General features: G+C 41.7%; 1 long non-coding RNA gene across 3 annotated transcripts in view; it reads right to left on the bottom strand.

The window, feature by feature from the left end:
* Positions 1–571: 571 nt before the first annotated feature.
* Positions 572–19,876, bottom strand: part of LOC138146898 (uncharacterized) — a 94,460-nt gene continuing 75,155 nt past the window's right edge. For all 3 annotated transcript variants that reach the window (XR_011164638.1, XR_011164639.1, XR_011164637.1), the window contains 2 exons: positions 13,279–13,348; positions 572–783 (listed from right to left, as the gene is read on the bottom strand). This is a non-coding gene — a long non-coding RNA (uncharacterized lncRNA). The remainder of the gene's footprint in view (positions 784–13,278; positions 13,349–19,876) is intronic.

Genomic DNA, 19,876 nt, shown 5'->3' with positions numbered 1-19,876 from the left:
AATACAATGGGATACTATAAAACAATTAAGACTGACGGTTATTAGGAATACAGTGAAATTTACAAGGACTTTTGTGAAATAATGGAAAGGGGGCAAAACAGAGCTAGAAAAATTGAGTACACGTTAAGATCATCTAAGACAAAGGTTCTTCACCTGGAGTTCGTGGATAGATTTCAAAGCCCCCATAAACTGGGCAGGGAAAGGGAGGGGAATTACACCTTTATTTTCATTAACCTCTACCTAAAATTTGATGTTTCCTTCAATAAGTTAAAAACTTTATTCTGAAAGGGGGTCAGTGGACTTCACCATACTGCCAAATGGGTCTATGTCACAAAAAAAAAAAAAAAAGGAGATGGGGGATTAAGAATCTATGATCTAAGAGAAAAAGCTAATGATAAACAGTCCTGATGGGAAATTTGAGGGAGTGGCTGAAAAGTTGTTATGATACATCATACACTTAAATTAATGTGAATGTAAACAATTACTGAGCCAAGTCTAATTGACTGTATCAATGTAAAATATTGTTATTTTCTGTGGAAGAATGAAATGATCATCAAGGCAATAATTTATTAACTGCTCTACTTTAATCAGAAAGAGAACTCTGTGTACCACAATAGAAAAAAAAAATTTTTTTTTTAAAGCAATTGGGGTTAAGTAACTTGCTCAAGGTTACACGGCCAGGTTTTTCTGGGTGGGTGCTAAGTGTCTGAGCCCAGGATTCGATCTCCAGGTCTTCTCAACACTGGAGCCAGTGCTCTTACTCGCTGTGCTACCTGGCCGCCCCTAGAAAAAAAAATTTTTAAGGTTAGATCAGGAGTCATAAAACATGGAATGCAATCCAAGGTTATGATATTTACCAGTTAGGTGACCTAGGGCATTTCATTGTAACCTTTTAGGATCTCAGTTTTGTCCATTTTGACAGGGCTGGATTTGATTATCCCTAAGACCCTTTTGAGTTCTAAATACTATGACCCTATGTTTGTATAGCTGAAATCCTGCATCACCATCAAAGAATGCTTCTGCACAACTTTTGTGACCTATTTCTGTAACTCATCATTCACTTTCTCCTTCTGAACAAGTGCTCTGTAATATACATCTGCCACAATATTGCTTCTATTTCTCTCTCCATTGATCTTCAACCGAATGCTCTCTGTAATTCTGTCCCCTCCCTCATATCCTAGACTCATAGTTAATAACATGTCTTTTTAAAAGTTCTAATGCATTCTTCCACTTCTAAGACCTTGTTCTTTCTCTTTCCTTTCCTGTTATGGGCCTTGTCAATACCATGTTATATTTCCCCATCATCAATATCACCAGTGAATGAACTCAGTGAGCCCATTCTCTAATTCTCTTGCAGTCTATTTAAGTATTTGATGGGTATAAGAGAGACTGGATTTTTTCAGCGTGGCCTTACATAGCAGAATGAGAAGAACTGGGAAGAAGTTACAGAGTTATTTAAGTTTAATGTAAGACAAAATTCCTAATACTTCAAGATAACCAAAAATTAAATGGGCTTTCCCAGAAAGTTGTGGATCTCCCCTTCATCGGAAGTCTTCAAATGAAGGCTCAATATCCACTCGTCAGAAATACAGTTGGACTAGATGACCTCTGAGATCCATTCTAGGGACTCAAGCTTCCATGGAACCCGTGATTGCATAAAATCTTAATGTGTGTAGCCAGTTATAAACTAGGATAAAAGCTTCTTGAGAGCTAGGACTATGTGTTGTTTTTGTTATCTTTTGTTTTTTGTCTTTGTCTCCATTGGCACATAGCAGATACATACCAAATACTTTTTAACGAATTAAATAATGAACCAGTAAGTAGCATTCTCTTCCTATAGGAAAGACTACACATTAAGAAAAATTACTGTTTTATTCATAGGAGCCATTGATCTTTTTCAAATGTCTCCTTCACACACCTTCCCTTCTTTAGTAATCACACCTCCTTGCACCTAAATGGACAGATTCAGCAGATGTCATAGCTTACTTTATCTTTCACCTTGTCTACAGTCATTTCCTCTCTGTTGGGCACAGCCAGGGCAGAGGCAAAAAAGGACAATGTTGTCCCTTCTGATGCAAGAAAGCAAAGAAAAATAACCTTGGACCTTTCTTTTACTAGCAAATATCCTGCCTCTTTCCATCATGGCCTGCTCCTGCCTTCTGGATCATTTTCAAAAAGGCTTTCATTCCTCTACCACTAGTATGATGGGCCTGACTAGCTAATGACCTCTTTCCTTTCTTCAACTCTTTATGGATTCCCTATCTTTTCTCTGTTTCTTTCAGAGTTCCTTGATAATAATAATCAACTTTCTCTCTTGGTAAGAGAAACATTCTGAGATAATGTAATCCACTCTATTCATAACCTGTCAATAGCACAAATTCAACTGGGAGAACACGTAGCCAGGAAGTGACACAAGAGAGGCAAATGCACAAGGTCAGTTCTCTAGCTGCAACTTCTAAAGTGTGACTTTGTCCACATCACTTAATTGTTTTTTCCCAATCTGGAAAATTAAGACACCATTAGATAACCTGTTGGCCAGCCATGCCACATAACGATAAATAAGAGATAGGAATACACTTCACAATTAAATAATTATGTAAGAATACAGTGACGCTTAATATCAATGGTTCTCATTTGTGTTATTCCAAGAAGAAATTCCTCATTCTATTCTCATTTTTCAGGTTCTGAGTCTGGATCGTATCTTCAAATACAATGGGACATCTTCTAACACCGATGTGGGGGACCAGAACCAACAGCTACCTTATAGGCTAATCATGTCTTATCAGGCTTTTGCTGAATGTAGCTTTTTATCTTTTAGGAGATAGGATTTGACCTAAATTATAACTAAGTACATTTAATTATAAATACAACAAAGTGTAATTTATTTTATATGCCCTTTTTAACCATCTTCTTTCCTCTCTCTGGGAGATCTCACCAATCACCTGTAGGCTTAATTATTACCACTATCTTCAAGTTAGTGAAGATTCTCGGATTCTTTTGAAGTTTGCTAGCCCATCTTGTAGATATTTGCTTTTTTAATTTCATACCTCTCAGTTCTATTTGAGAGCCAGTAAATGTGATAAAGGGCCAACCTGGGAATCAGGAAAACCTGTGTTTGGATCCTCACCTTTCCCACATACTTTCCTGATGACATTGAACTCCTCTATTCTATATATTCTATATCGAAATTCTCTAAAACACTAAATTGCAAGATGGTTGCTGAATGGTCTTGGTAGGAGTTTCTTCCCTAAGAGTTCCCTACTCAGATATAATCACAAGTATAGTCAAAGACAAGTTCTTAGTTAAAAGGATTTTTCTCAGTTACCACCTTTGTGTCCAGGACCCTAACATCATTCCCAGGTATGATGCTTTTACGGTATTCTTGACTTTGACTTTTCTTCCTTCTATTTCCTTTTCATTGTTGTAGAAGACTCCAAGAGCACTAGAACCAAACTATATTCCCTTCCTCTGTCTACATTATAACCTCTAGCATAGTAGAGTTGAAGGAACCCTAGACCAAGAATTAGAAGGTCTGGGTTCAAGTTCTAGCTGATGCCTTACTAGGCATAGGATGTGGGACAAGTCACTTAACCTTACTGAGTCTCAATAACCTCACTTATAAAATGAAAGTTTTAGATGTCCTGGCTTTCTATTCTGTGATTCAAATATTGCCAACCCTGTCTGTCATTCACTGAAAACAGAAGGGACATCAAAATCCTATATATCAGAATATGACACTACAGTTACCTGCCATCATTTTAGACAGCAGATCTTTTTTTAAAAAAAATTTAATTCAAAACAAAATGTGTATGTTTCCAGAAATTCTCCTCTGGCATTTTGGTCCATACTAACCCTTTTGCTTTTATTCTTAAAAATTGAGAGATCAAATGTATCTTTCAATTACTTCTACTTTAAACACCTACTTTCTCCTCTCCCCTTAATTTCTTCCTTCTGTAAACTTATAGTTAACACTAAAAATCATTCTATAATCCTACCTAGAAAGGACATTATACACAAATAAAGTTTTGGTTTTCTGCATTTGAGGGTTATGATGGAAAACATGATCACTAGTCCCCCCAAGATAATATGTGGATAAAGGCATGTGTGTATATATTTATACATAGACACAAACACATCTAAATCAGCCTTTGATATTCGTCTATAAAGTGAGACATGTGTTTGAAAATATTGTTTCTATTCTGCTTTCCCCCTCCCCCATGGCCCCCAATCAAACGTTCCCAGATCTTTTCAGGACTGAGCTATTCATTGATGGAACTTATGCTCTCAGAATGTTCCTTACATTTTTCCAGACCCTCCACGTTTGCTGAGAACCTTCAGGGTGGCCATCAGATCCCCCACCACTGCCAGGAGACCCCTCTTCTAGAGGCTCAGAGGTTATGCCATCATGGGCCATCTTTGTATGCTAGTCAAGAGTTTTGGGTCTTCCCCACAAGGCTGCGCACAGAGAGACTAATCAGTCAGTGTTGCTCTGGTAGGCCGAACTTTGCTCCCCATCTTTTGTGGAGTATAAAAATGATTAATTGCTTACATAGAAATTGATCTAACCACTGTTTTATGAAAAATGCAGGATTTCCATATCTTTAAGAGGGCTGCACAGAGAAGTTTGAATTTAGGGAACAAAGTAATTGAATTTCTCTGTCTTTCCTGGCATTTTAAGATACTGATTAATGTAGAGGCCTAGGTGTTGAAGAGACCTAGGGAAATCAATACTAATATTAACCCTTATGAAAAGGTTTACTGTAAGAGAGAATTGCAGCTGAGGGTCTCTAAAATGGAAAGGGGCCATCCAAGACCCTGGCTCACCAGTGTCTCTATTCTGTTCTCCAGGTACACCCAACCAGTCTGTTTCCCTCCCTTCTCCCCTACATCCTATAACCCTTGCCCTGGGACCTAACTCTCCTTTGGTCCCTGGGAGTCAGATACCTGACAGATCCATGGGACAGTTGGGAGTGGGGGTTAAGCAAGTCACCATAGCCCTGCCAGGAGTATGAATGGGTATATTGAAGGGAGGGAGCACCTCCTCCTCCCCTTAGCTCACCCCCTCAAGAACACCCTGCTTTGTCTCCTAAAGAAGAACGCCCCTTGTCTGTCTCTCTGGCCACAGTTGGTCAGGAAGGATTAACCTCTCCCATCCCCCCTCCCCAGTCACAACCCCCACCCCTCCCTTTCCAACAGTCCCTTTTGGGTTGATGTGCCTGACAAGAGTGCCACAAGCGATGATGTCACAAAGAGAGGGGCACAGTGTGTCCTGCTAGACCATCTTTCACTCCAGTGGACTCGCCTTCACAGACAAATTGATTTGCAAAGGTTCAGGCTGGCAGGCCAGCCTGCTTTGCATACAGAACGCTCCCTTGTGTCACAATAAGTAGTAGCCAGGCTAACAGAGGAACCCAGCAGGAACTGGCCGGTTCAAAGTCCAGGCTCCACACCCCCTCACCCCAGTCTGGTTTGAAAGGTCACTGTGTGTCTGGGAAAAGAGTCTCAGGATACAATCCTTTATTAAAGGTCACTATTTTTCAACGGCACTTAACACACACTTACACACAAATTGAGACTGAAAAAAAAAAAACCTGGGGGCTGCCTTCCATTGTACATTGTGCTGGCAAGATTTATGTCTTGTGGTCACCAGCAATAAACACACACCGCTTCAGTATTAAAGTTCACATTAATCCACAGATTCCCCCCCACACCCCCCTTTTAAATCAGCCTCTGTCTTTGCAAGGCAAACAGTGGCAAGCCAAGACTTTCGTTAATCTCTTTTGTTTCTGCTCCTCCGTGGTCTACCCTCATTGTGAGAGATTTTGGTTGCTGTGATGGGAGGCATAACTCGACATTTGCTGGTAGGAGTTTTCTCTGCCCTGCATCAGTGGGTACTCACTGATTCCATCTGCCCCCCCCCCTCAACCCATACCCCCAAACACCTTAGTTCTTGTGTGTGTGTGTGTGAGTGTGTGTGTGTGAGAGAGTGTGGATGAACACGTGGGTTAAGAAAAGTTATTATTTTACATGCTGTCTGTGGAAATAGAGAGAACACTCGACCTGAGACAGTTGTCTTAAGACCATTCAGAAAAGTGTCTGTCCCAACCCCTCAGTTTGTGTTGTATATTTTACTTGGGCAAATAAATCTAATACAAACAAAAAAATCACAATTGTGTTTCCCCCAGTAACAGACAGTCCAAGTCTGGATCCAAAAGAATGTTAACAATAGCAATCTCTGCATCTGGAACAAAAGAGATTATCCAAAAAGATGGCCCAGAGTTGTTAGATTAATTTACTCAAGAACTGCAAAAGAAAATATTTAGGGGAAATTCTGTGAATTTCAAATAGGCAAAATATATAATGTTGAGGATTTCCACTCTGCCGTGTAACACATTTTTGTAATGCGTTTGCCAATGATAGATTTCCAAGCTATCAAAAGCACATTAATTTTTCTGATTAAAACAGCTGTGAAAATATACAAGTATAACTGTGAAAAATCCAGGGCTTATTGTAATACTTTAAGCAAAACAAGGATGAAAGATCTTTAAATACTGACTTGCCAAAAGTAAAATATTTAACACCATGAGAACTAATTCTACCCATGTTTCGAATATTTTGCCATAAATACTTTAATCCTCTTGTCCGTCCAGTTTGCACCTCATCTGGATTTGACTTGTTAAAGGTTAGTTCCTTTGTAATGTCTTCAGCACCTCTCCATGGTTATTGATTGTGCTCTCATTAAAACGGCGAGATCATAAACCAGCAGCAGAACTGGCAAAGGAGGGAGGCAGCCAAGGAGAAATAGCCCCTCACTCCTAAGGTGTTCTGAAAAGCAACAAGAAGGTAAAGGGGAAATGAAAGTGTTTGACAGAAGTGAAACTCTCAGGCTGGGGAGCATCTCTGAGGTTTGGGCGTTTGTTTTCAGGTTTTTATTTGTTTGTTTGTAGAAAAGCTTGAAGTTGCTTTCAAGTTCTTCCTTCCTCCTATTCTAGGCTGTATTACACACATATACACTTATTGCTCATGGGGTACAAACAGGCATGTGCTTACACATGTGTGTAATATTGCACTGCCCTGAATCCTCACACAGAAGGCTATGTATTTCTTTTCTTATCTCCATTACTTGGAAAAGAAATCCCCTTCATTGGAAATGTCGACTTCATCTTGCTTCTCCTTCTCTCTCTCACCCGATTTCAGCTTGGCTGATAATGACTTAGCTGTCTCCTTGGCCCCTTCATTCCCTAATCTGTTGTCTAGAAAGACGTGATGGTATGAATAAAGTCATTATGTAATGGAAAGATACTGGGGAAAAGAGACCCTCGTGTTTGGACAAAGCAAGTCCAGGAGAATCGCCCAAAATTTCTTCCCCAGAACTCTGAAAACAGGATAAAAATTGGGAAAAAAAAAAAATGTAAAAAACCCCACTGCCTTTTCTGCACCTTTGCTGTAGGCTGCGAATACAGTCAGGATTGGGAAGTAAGCCAGCACTGACCCTCTGCTGGTTCAGTTTCAAATAAGAGTTCTGGGATTTGAGGGCCATGGGTCAGACAGTAAGAGAGCCAAGTACTACCCATTACAAATATACGCCCAGATACCGCTTTCCCCTCTCTCCTGAGGCAGCCGCTCTCCTTAACACTAACACGAATGTCCCTCAAAGCTGTTAGGAGAGGGAGCTGGAGTCACACTGTAAACATAAGTGCCTGGAATCCAAACTTTAAGCCCCCAAAGTGTTGAAAGTTGACGCTCTAATACAGGAAACATGTGTGGCTCAGCAGAGGGGTCTCGTCAGCCTCAGCAAATGAGGCTTTTAGGACAGCAGGGAATGAAGAGTTAGGATTCCGAGAGGGGTTGGCAGTCATCTGCATGGGAGATCTTCCTCCCCTCTCTCCTCCTCTCCTCTTCTCCCCTCCCCTCCCTTCCCCTCCCTTTCCTTTTTCTTTCCTCCCCTCCCCTCCTCTTTCCCAACCTCTCTTTTTATACTCTTGGCTCTCTCCCTTGAAGCCCCCACCTCTCCCCTCCTCTCCAGCCAGGTGATTGATTCCCTGTCCCCTTGAGGGCCACTAAGTGATGTACATTAGCTGTAGTGACACCCAGAGAGGAGGGCACAGCTCAGCTATTGGCGGCCCTCTCCTGCTGCCAAACTTAGCAGATAACTCACTCTACTTCTGGGCAATCATTTCAGCTTGGTGCTGGCCAAACTTTATTTGCATTCAGTCCTATGAATGGAAATACATGGCAACCTGTGCCTCCTTCCATGCACAAATGTTTCAGCTATCCAACAGTACACGAAGGAGAGGATAGAGAGTATTGTAGAGAACCACAAACTAAGCTTGTCATTCTATCCTCAAAAACTTGTTTCACCCTTTGCAAAATTTCACTGGATTCCAGAAGAGTCCTCCAAATATCCTTCTGTGCAACATGGAACTGGCATCTACCTGTCTTAATTATCTTTGCATCCCTTCCCTAGTGCCTAACATAGTGTTTTGCACATACTATAGGCACTTAATAATAACAGATTTAATAAAAGGATTGGACTAAATGGTCTCTGAGATCCCTTCCAGGTCTAAGTCAGTGATCCTATGACTGGATAAATAAGTGAATGAATGAATAGATGGATGGATGGATGAATGAGTGTGCCTGCTTCCTTCCTTTACACCATTCTCCCCTGCCTGGAATACGGCTCTCTTCCTCTTCCCTTCTCTGCTAGAGACTACTGTCCTTCTTCCATTGACTTGGACCTCAACATCAAGGCAGCACTCAAATTTCTACTACCTCATAGATTGTATCCTCTGTTCCAATTCAGCGATCCTCTTGGCTCCTTTCCAGGAGATCTACGGTAAGTAATCTATCGCTTGCTATTGGCTCCCAGTTGGATAACTTTTTGACCACACCAAAAAAAAAAAAAAAAGCAACCAAGCTTTGAAAAAGTTTCAACTCTCCGTGATCATCTTCAATCATTCAATGAATAGGCATTTTTATTAAGCATCTATCTCATGTAAAGAACTGCAGCAGAGACACAAAAACAGAAACCAAACAGGAGTTATGTTCTATTGTGGGGAAGAAACACACATATTTAAGGGAGTACAAAACAGTTGCAAAGAAGATTCAAGGTTGCTTCAGAGGTGTAGAGGAGACAATAGCAGCCGGAGGGATCAAGAAAAGCCTCATGTAAGAGCTCAGTCTTAAACTGAACTATGAAGAAAACTAAGGAAGGAATGCATTCATTCCAGGCATGGGGGTCAGCCCTTACAAAAAAGCACGGAAACAGGAGCTGGAGTCTACTGTGAGGAAAAGCATATATGCCAATTTGGCTGGTCTATAGAGTGTATGAAGGGGAGTACTAGCAAATAAGTCTGGAAAGGGAGGCTGGAGTCAAATTGTAAAGAGCTTTACATGCCAAACTGAAGGCTTGTGTTTTATCCTAGATGCACAGGGGAGCCCCTGGAACATCTGGGCCAGGGGAGTGGCATTGTCAGGCTGGTGATTTAGGAATATCACTTTGGCAGCTGTGTAGACCATGGACTTCAGGCTCCTTTCTAAACTGGTTGTCTAGCTCCAAAACAGAAACCTCACCAATGCATCCTTTGTACCTTCACAGTGAAAGGTAGAGAATTAAATTGGAATTGCTTGTTTTGTTTGGAATTTGAAGGCAACAAGCTATATTCTAAGGATTCCTCTGTCCTTATACTATCAAGGCCCAGAGTGACCATGGTGATCCTAATATCCTATATGTGCGTGTCTTTAAACTATACCAAGGGAAAAACTCAATCAGTCATTTGGTTTTAGAGATGTATCAGTTGCTCAAGAGTTCTTGGGGAAGACTGTTGTGGATGTATGTATACAAAGATACTTGTTATACCTGTCAGAATCCAAGTACATGGTGCAAGGGTGCCTTTCCATTTTCCAATGGCTGAAAGAAATAACCCAAGGTTAGGGGGGTGAAGGTCAACAAGATCTTTCTACGCATTTAGTCCTTTCGTTCCTTGTCCCTCCAGGGGACAGTACAAACCTGTCCAGGTGTTTGTGTTCTGGGGGTGGGGGTTATGTGCCCTTTTCCCCCTCCTTGCATGTTACCCATTTCCCTCACCTACTTAACTGGCAGGGTCACGCACCTGAGCTCTGTTACAATCGTAATTACAATGGTTTTGACAGCCTTATGACTAGAGTTCGGAAAGCAGCTGTCACAGAAATTACCAAGTTTTGCAAACAGCTAGCCTTGGAGGTGACACAAGCCTGGGATTGGAGGAGTTAACAGAGATGAGTGGGGTGTTATGCAAAGCACCAAATCCCTAAACTCCTGCACAGATCTTTGATGGTAGTGATCAATAGATTCTCAGACCACACTGACATAACCTTGTCATTCCTCGGCAAGGGTACAGTGGCTAAAAAGGCACAGGAAGGTGGGGAGGGGAGGAGAGGAGAGTTGGGAACGGGAGAGAGAGCACAAGGGAGGGGAAACAGCTATCATATGCCCTCCATCTCCTCTCCCCCTTCTCCCCAATGCCCCTTTTTGCCACCCTCCACCCCCTCTCCAACAAGCATCACGCAGCAAGTGACCGGTAATGGTGCCTTGGCCTTGTACAGCTTTTAAAATCCTTCAGCTGAAGCAGCTCAGCTCCAATTGCCAGCAAAGCTTGAGCACCCTTGAGACCCTGGTACAGATAATCATCATCCACTCAGTGACAAGAAACAGAGCGCTGCTTCGGTACCAAGGAGACAGAATGTGGTAGGGCACTGAGGTGCCATCTTAAACCAATCCCAGCAGCAGCAGCAGCAGCGGCAGCAGCGGCAGCAGCAGCAGCATGCAAGGATGTTATAGATGTGAGGTGTGGAGTTTTGTTAGGGTTTTTTTTTTTCCCTCCCCCTCCTCTATGAGTATGCTCTCCCAATAGGAATGTTGCTAACGTGGTTTCCAGTACCCAGTGCCTGCCGGACCAAATTGAACCCCACAGCAAATACTGTTATAAAAGAAAATTACATTAATTTATGTAAAAGTGTAATCAAAAGGTGGCTGGGTTATTTTTCTTGCTTTCAGAGAAATGCAGGTTTGGGTTGGTGATTATATAAAAGAGAGCTGGCCAGGCTGGCCACTTCTCTCCTTCCTCCTGGTACAGTAGTTCTGTAGTGCTTTTCCTACCATGTGACAGCATTATGGTTAATGGTATTACATTACGTATACAATACACAGGGGACAGTACAGCTGTCTGGGACAGTCCCTGAGACTGGGGTGCTGATGGGTATTTATATGCCGACTGAAATGTGGGAGAGAGACTGTCTGGAAATTAAAGAAGACCCACCCACACCCACACCCACCCACCCACCCACACACACACACACACACACACAACACACCCACACATACATACACACACACACATACATACACACATGCATACACACACACACCGCAAATCCACATCTTTCTGGAACAGCAACAGTAAATTTCCAGATCCCCCAGAGTCTTACATTCCCTCGTTCCACCTCATGCCGTTTGTTAACATTTTCCAGCTATGGAGATCCCTGGCAGATTGAGGGCAGTCTAAACAAGGAATTCCCACCTCTCTTGAGCATCTTTTAAAATGTCCTATAAACAGCTCTCCCCACAATCAACACTACCACACCCCCAATTGTTGTTATGTGTATATGTGTTTTCAAATGTCCATTGTCTACTTTCCCTCAAGTGTCTTAAGCAAGAGTCAATCCCCAGAGAGAAATAACTCCATATGGAATTTGTCCTTCACTTGACATCACTTTGGTTCAGATCAAGGTCCTCAAATATCCAGTACCTAGCCCTGTACAAAAGCAGATCAATTTTATTATTAAGCAAAGTCATCCAAAGTAGAGGAGACTTTGGGAGGCCACCCAGTAGTTTGCAAAAATGGAAGATACTTTTCAATTCACAACTTTACAGTAGTCAGAGGTGGGTATTGGTATAAAGTTTAGCTACCCCCAGGGGATAAATGAACCTCAGGCACTGACCAGTCATTAAAAAGGTCACAATAATGAAACAGTGCCAGGGAGAAAGATGTTTGCCCTGAAAATAGTGAAAAGTTTGCCAGGAACTAAAGAATGGGTTTAGGATCCCAGAGTGGTTGAATAAAGCAAGTTAAATATATTCTAAAGCTATTTACAGGACTGGCCACCTATGGAGTAGGCTGGCCACCTATGAGGATAATTTCAAGGGGACTGAGGAAAGGAATTCAACCTAAGTTGGACTAGGGCTAAGCAAGGTAGGTAAGCACCTCATACTCACACAACTAGAGACACTTTTTGATAATGCTTTCTATGAAAAAAACATATTTTAATGCCAAAAAATTCTTTTCTCCATGATGCACAAGCTATTTATTTTATGATAAGCCAAGTCACATGCTACAGTGAAGGTTCTAACCCTCCAGCGGCTAGCAATACAAAGGAGATGCATTTTTTTTAATGCACAGCAGCACGATTTTAAAAACCTTGCCTAAGATACACAAATGCCTTGTCTTTACTCTGACCCTCCTTGCAACCCCCAGCTAAAAAACATCTCCCCTATTTACTCATTGATGATTGTTTTTCCAAAGGATAAAATCTTTTTACTTCATAATGGGAGATAATACTTCAAATACAATAACCCCAGAAGAGGTAGAAGAATAAATTCGCACATAAATACTTAAAGGATCTTTCACTTCATCTAGTGTAAGAAACTCCCAGTAAGGGAACTCTCTCCCTTTTACAAAACTGAAATTTGTAGGGAATGACAGAGGCACCTGAAGGTTAAGTGATTTTCTGCAGAATCACATTGCTGGAATCTTTCAGAGGCAGGATTTAAATCTGTGTCTTCTTGATACTAAACCCAGCTCCCTATGTACCACACCATTAAAGTATAACAATTGGCATTTTTTTAGTACTTTAAGTATTTTCCTTAAACAATATTGGGAGGTAGCTAGCACAAATATTATGATTCCCCCATCTTACCAATGATAAAATTGAACATCAAAGATGACTGTGAGTTGTTCGTAGTCATAGAGCTAGAAAGTACCCAAGTCAGAACTTGAACCCAAGTCTCTTAACTGGGTTTAAAGCATTCAAGGGGACCATCTCCAGTCTTCCTGATCTATATCTGGCCACTGGACCTAGATGACTCCAGAGGAGAAAGTGAGGCTGGTGACTATGTACAACCTCCCTCACTCAAATCCAATTCATATGCAAGTCATGGCATCACCTTCCTGATGTCATGGTCCTCTTCAAGAATGAAGGACAAAAAACAACAAAGCATGCAAAGAGTGCAAGCGCTCTTACCACATTGTCTCTCAAATCCTCTTCTGAAAGCAGGGTTTGATTGGTGGAGAATACAAAAGGACACTAGACACTGGAAGGAGGAAGGAGGAAAGGGCACAGAAATCAGAAGTGAGGATCATCAATGGCAAACTTTGCCTCCTTCAAAATTCTCATCTCCAGCTCTGGCCACTTTGGTCTACTCACCCAACTATCCATGTAGTTAAATCCCCCAAATCAGAGCACGCCATCAAGTTTATTCAGGAGGGGGTGGTGAGGGCAAGCAAATATCTTCCTCTATTCAGCTGCCAGTAGGAATGAGGTGAGAGGAAGGTCTTAGCCAGTAAAATCCAAGTTTTGGAAGGAGCAATAGCAATGCTTAAGTTGTTTGAGAAACCTACCACAAGTCCAAAGCATAACCTCACACTTAATATGCCCATATTAACCACAAGTCTCTAAGGCCTGTGAAATAACCGGAGTAAACACAAGCACTTCCACCAGCATTCAACACCCCTTTTCTTTGTGTTGACCCCTTTTCAGCTTTGAGCAATCAGTCTTTCTCATAACTGAAGCACTGTCTTTCCACCCAGACAATACTGTTTTATGGAAACCTTCTTCCCCTTATCCTACCCAGCATTCAAAAGGGCAGCAAGCATCCCCACCCCAGACACACACACACACACACACACACACACACACACACACATCTTCCCATTGGCCAAAACCATCCCACATTCAAGGGCTTCTGATGCTCAAGGGCTTGGCAGAAGTCTCATGTAGAGGTGAGTCATCCTATCAGTGGTATCCAGCTGCTAGAGAAGTGGGACTAGTGACCCAGAGGCCTTTGTGCTATTTAGAGCCTGGACACTGAGTCATTGCAGGAGACAAATCATGATCCTCTTTCTGGCCTTGGTTTTCTTAACTGAATTTCCAGCATTATTTTGTGTCATAGAACAACTTACCAGACACTAGCAAGGTAAAAAACCTTCTTTAACCCATAACTCCACCCACAAGAGTTAGAGATATCACCATTATCCTTCCCCTTAAAAAAAAAAAAATGGAACTATCTCCTGAAAAACATTTCACCAGGTTCAGATACCATTAGGAAAAAATAAGGATGTTTATAGTAGGAAGGAAGGAAGGAAGGAAGGAAGGAAGGAAGGAAGGAAGGAAGGAAGAAAGAAAGAAAGAAAGAAAGAAAGAAAGAAAGAAAGAAAGAAAGAAAGAAAGAAAGAAAGAAAGAAAGAAAGAAAGAAAGAAAGGAAGGAAGAAAGAAAGAAAGAGTGAAAAACAAGTCTTTAAACTATTGGCCTGGAAACTTCACTATCCCACAGATGCCCCTTTCCAAATAACTAAAGAAAAAGAGGTCAGGTCTGGCTCTGGAGCCTGTACTCTGTTTGTGGTCTTGCCCAGGGTTGCTAAAATAAAAGATCATCCAAGGAGTTGAAAGAACCCCAGGTGCTCTGTGTGCACACACTGCCCAAGGGTGCTGAAACAAGGCTCCAAATGGAATCCAGGGCGTGACTGCTGTGTGTGATATTGGAGTGTGGTTTGCCCAGGGTGCTGAACACCACACAGATGGATTGGGTGCTGAGTGGGTATTCAGTGATTCTAGCGGGGGAGGAAGGCACAGAAGGAGAGAAGGAGGAAGGGAGAGAGAGAGAACATGGAGACAAAAGGACAAAGTCAGAGAGGACAAAGGTTTTACCCTTTCCTTTTTTCATCTTTATTGTTCCCAAGGATTGTAAAATAAGACCAAAATGAATAAACCTAGGTCAAGTAAGGATGCACTAAGCAACAGATAATGCGATTGGAAACTCTTTTTTTTTTAAAGGAGAGAAAACTGAGGATGTCTTCCCCTTCCCCCTGTCCAATTTTTAAATTGTCTATAGGGAGCTGAAAAATGTAGTGAGAAAAGATAACTACAATGGGGGGTGGGGTAGAGAGAAGGGACTATAAACTGCCTGTGAAAGCTTGCTTTGCAATCAAATTGTGATACATTCACAAATCTGATTTCCACTTGCTATTTTTTTCCTTTGTCCCTCTTCTGCCATTTATTCTCTCAAGCTTAAAAAAAAATCAAACTAGAGTGAGCTTCAGGTAAAAGTGTAGGAATATAGGTTGGCAAATTTTGCCTTAGTCAGGACACCAGGCTGGAAAGCTAATGCTGTATGAAAGGATTTCTTATGGAGAGAGACCACATTGCCTGTTTTGTTATTATTATTTTTTAAATTCTTTTCTTTCAGAGTTAGTGAGTTTTTACTTCTGTAGAAATGGAAAACTCATCCAGATGTGCCTGAAGCTCCTCTGAAATGAGAGCTTTGCCTTTGGCTTTGGCTTTTCCAACTCGTACTATTTCTTTTCATCCTGCTCTTTACTAGTGGCCAGAACTGCCTCTACCTGACCTTAGTATATCTCAACCTTTTCCAAAGCAGAGCCAGAGTTCACTATAAACTCTTAACCTCTGTCCTAGAACCTACTGCAAGGGACCCAGTGTCTCTCAAACCTGCCACATTGCATGTGGACCAATGGGAGGCCATTTATTAGTTGCAAATGTTCAAATTAACACTTACTCATGTCTTTGTGTCTACAGGGAAAACCAAGACTGAGTACTAATTACAGCTTTTTGGGGTGAAAATAAACAAGAATGTGGCTGCAGAGCTCTCAGCACAAGGGGAAGCCCACCTTCAATCCATAATATCAGTTTGTCAGGGAATGAGCCCCAGAGGTGTAATGGGAATGTAAATTTTGAAGATCTTCCCTGCCCCTAGGCTAAAGTGCACCTGGAGCCTGGGGTGGGAGGCTTGTTTTTCAGTAGATACTTTTTGATTGGCCAGTGGGTCAAGAAGGTTGTTACATTCTCTGAGCCAGGAGAAGGATATATAAACCCTGATTTGAGGCTTTGTTTTGGGGCTCACTTTGAGAAGTGTTCTGTGATTGATATGGATTCTGGAAAGCCGTTGTCCAGAGCCCCCCAGCTTTGAAAAACTCAGATGTTGAAATGGGTATGGATGTAATGGTTGGACAGTTTGGAAATCTGTCTATTTGATCTGTTTCTCTGTCTTGATAATTCTGTCTGTATGCTTTGAAGTTCGGGGTGCTGACCTCTTTCCCCTGAACTAGGTAAATGATACATCTATGACTGATTAAAGTAAGCTTGTTAACCCATTTTGAGTTTATCAAAGCAGATCCAAGAACCTGTGTGAGCAGCAACCCTGAGGATGCTTGGGGGGCTTGCTGCTACAAGAGGGCTGCAGAGTGGGGTCCTGCTTCCGAAGCAGTTAACTGGTAGGGAAAGAATCTGGTATCACAATGGAAGAAAGGTTTCTGTTCACCAGAGTAGCAACTACAGTGATGCAAACAGAGCTTTGCCCTAGGGCTCTGAAATTTAGAGGAGCACAGATAGCACTCTTAGTTTCTTTGACTGCACAGAAACAAATAAGATTAGAATTTAGTTTCCAAGAATAATTACTTAAAACAGGAAGCTATAAGGTGATAACTCCTCCAGGGGTCATGACTCAGATGAATTCTTCTCCAGCCAGGTCCTATTCTGCTCCCCTGCTTTTAGCATTGGCAATCTCCTCAGTAGCTGTCTTATAGTATCCTAATGTATCTGCTACTCGCCTTGCCCCTGACTGAACTGAGAGTTCTTTTTGTGCCTCTTGCCCCAAGGATAACATTTACAGTTATGGCTCTGTGATACATACACATAAGGTGACGGCTTTCCAGATAGCCAGAAGGTATACTGTGACACATCAAAATGTCCTTGGGTTTCCTCTGTCAATTTTGGATGAATAGAATGAAGGTGGTGGTAACTATGGTGAAAAGAACAAAGAAAATGAATAGTGGGTAAGTGTGTATGTATGTGCATATCTACATATACTTGTAAGGGTTATGGGATTTAAAGATCTTCCATGCCCCATTGGACTTGCTGACGTAGCAGGAAGGGGCGGAGCAAGAGGAAGTGGAAGCCAAGCTGGAGTTCCTGTGGTGGCTAGCATTGGCGGCAACGGCAGCAGCAGAGGCAGCGGCGGCGGCAGCGCGAAGCCCTTTTTGAGTCAGCCAGAATTTCTGCTAAGGACTCCTGCTGAGGACTGCCAGGGGCCGGAGCTTCTGGGAGCATGCTTCCTGGACCTTGGGTGGTTGCTGTGAGTGGGGAGAGGAGGACCTTTGCCTGAGGTAGCCTGTTCTGTTTTAAAGGCTTGAGAATGTGGGTGCTTTCTACTTTATCTACCTGTGCCAATTTCCTAACTACTCTGATGGCTTTCACTTTCTGGTTTTGGGACTCAGTCTTTTGGTATTTTAATAAATTTTCTAGCTTATTCCCCCATATGGCAAGCATGATATATTTTGCAATGGATAATTATATCAGCATATCTGTAATTTCCATAGGCATTATGAATATGGCATTGCTGATACAATACTGTATTGTCACAATAGCCAATAAGATCAACTTGTTCACTGCCCATTGAACACATTTCAATGTTTTTTGCTCATGCTTTTCCCTGACCTGGAATACTCTCTTTACCTCAACTGTATCCTACTAACCCATCAAGGTGTATCTCCTCCATGAAACCTTTTCTGACCACTGAGGTCTATTAGAACTTCTTTCTGGTCTAAAAACCCTTTCTATAGTATTCATTTCATGGCAGTCCCTTGTCCTGGATCTCCTTCTGATCCTGTCTCCTTTGCTAGTTCATCTCCAACATCTTAACTCCTAACTAGGATGTGGAGATGAGGGGAGGATGTCCTCAGTCTGTCCTAGGTCCCCTTATCTTCTCTCTATATACATTCCCTCTTGCTTACCTCATCAATATAATTATCATCACTGGATATAATTATCATCACTGCCTTCTTGAGTCACAGATTTAGATACTTAGCTTCAGTCTCTCTCCCGGGCTTCAGTGCTGTATCACTAACTGCACATTGGACATTTCACACTAGATGTCCCAAGGACATCTCAAACTCAACATGTCCAAAACTGAACTCTTTAACCCCAAATAGTCCCCTCTCCCAAACTTTCCTATCTCTATCAAAGGCATCAGCATCTGCATGATCTAGATATAAAGGCTGATACTGTAAGCAATCTGGGAGAGTAAGGAATAGTTTACCTGTCAGATTTATGGAAAAGGAAAATTTTATGACCAAACCAGAGTTAGAGAGCATTACAAAATGCAAAATGGATAATTTTGATTACATTAAATTAAAAAGGTTTTGTACAAATAAAGTCAATGTAACCAAGATTAGGAGGGAAGTAGAAAACTGGGAAAGAATCTTTACAATCAGTATCTCTGATAAAGGTCTCATTTCTAAAATATACAGAGAACTGAGTCAAATTTAAAAGAATACAAGTCATTTCCCAATTGATAAATGGTCAAAGGAAATGAACAGGCAGTTTTCAGAGGAAGAAATTAAAGATATCTATAAACATATGAAAAAATGGTCCAAATCACTATTGATTAGAGGAATGCAAATCAAAATAACTCTGAGATACCACATCTCACTGGTCAGATTGGCTAAGATGACAAAACAGGAAAATGATAAATGCTGGAGAGGATGTAGAAAAATTGGAACATGAATGCATTGTTGGTAGAGTTGTGAACTGATCCAACCATTCTAGAGAGCAATCTGGAACTATGCCCAAGGGGTTATTTAAAAAAGTACATACCCTTTGGCCCAGCAATACCACTTCTAGGGCTAAATACCAAAGCAATTATAGAAGTGGAGAAAGGACACATATGTACAAAAATATTTATAGCAGCTCTTTCTGTGGTGGCAAAGAACTGGAAATCAAGGGGATGCCCATTAATTAGGGAATGGCTAAACAAGTTATGGCATGTGAATGTAATGGAATACTACTGCGTTATAAGAAATGAGGGGCAGACAGACTTCATAATAACTTGGAGAGACTTATATAAACCTATGCTGAGTGAGGGGAGCAGAACCAGGAGAACTTAGTACACAATTACAGACACATTGTGTCTGTGATGACTGACTTTGATAGACGGGGCTCCTCTCAGCAGTGCAAGGTTATAAGACAACTCCAGAAGACTCATGATGGAAAGGGCCACGCACATCCAGAGAAAGAGCTGCTGAGTCTGAATGCAGACTGAAGCAAACTGCTTGCTCTCTCTCTCTTTTGTGTTTTGCTTTGTTCCTTCCTTCTCATTGTTCACTCCACTGGTTTTAATCCTTCTTTACAACCTGACTAATGTTTAATGTGAAGGTTTTTGTAGATCCTGTATTTGATTGCATGCTGCCATGGCAGGGGGAGAGGGGAGGAGAAGGAGGGGGGAAATTAGAAACTCAATGTATTGTGGAACTGAATGTTGTAAACAAAGGCATCACCATCCTTCCAATCTCACAGGTTCATAATGTTCAGTCATGTCTGACTGACTCTTTGTGACTCCATTTAGGGTTTGGTTTTTTGGTTTTTTTGGAGGGGGGAGGGCAGGGCATTTGGGGTTAAGTGACTTGCCCAAGGTCACGTGGCTAGTAAGTGTTAAGTGTCTGAGGCCAAATTTGAACTCAGGTTCTCCTGACTCCAAAGCCTGTAGTTTATTCACTGTGCCACCTAGCCGCCCTAATTTAGGGTTTTCTTGGCAAAGAAACTGGAGTGGTT

The sequence above is a fragment of the Petaurus breviceps genome, unplaced genomic scaffold (genome assembly GCF_028583685.1).
Source record: "Petaurus breviceps papuanus isolate PSGF00001 unplaced genomic scaffold, PetGlider_PUasm1.0 90775, whole genome shotgun sequence".
NCBI classification, from domain to species: Eukaryota; Metazoa; Chordata; class Mammalia; order Diprotodontia; family Petauridae; genus Petaurus; species Petaurus breviceps.
Note: the sequence above shows the minus strand (reverse complement) of the source record. Positions and strands in the feature narration are given on the sequence as shown.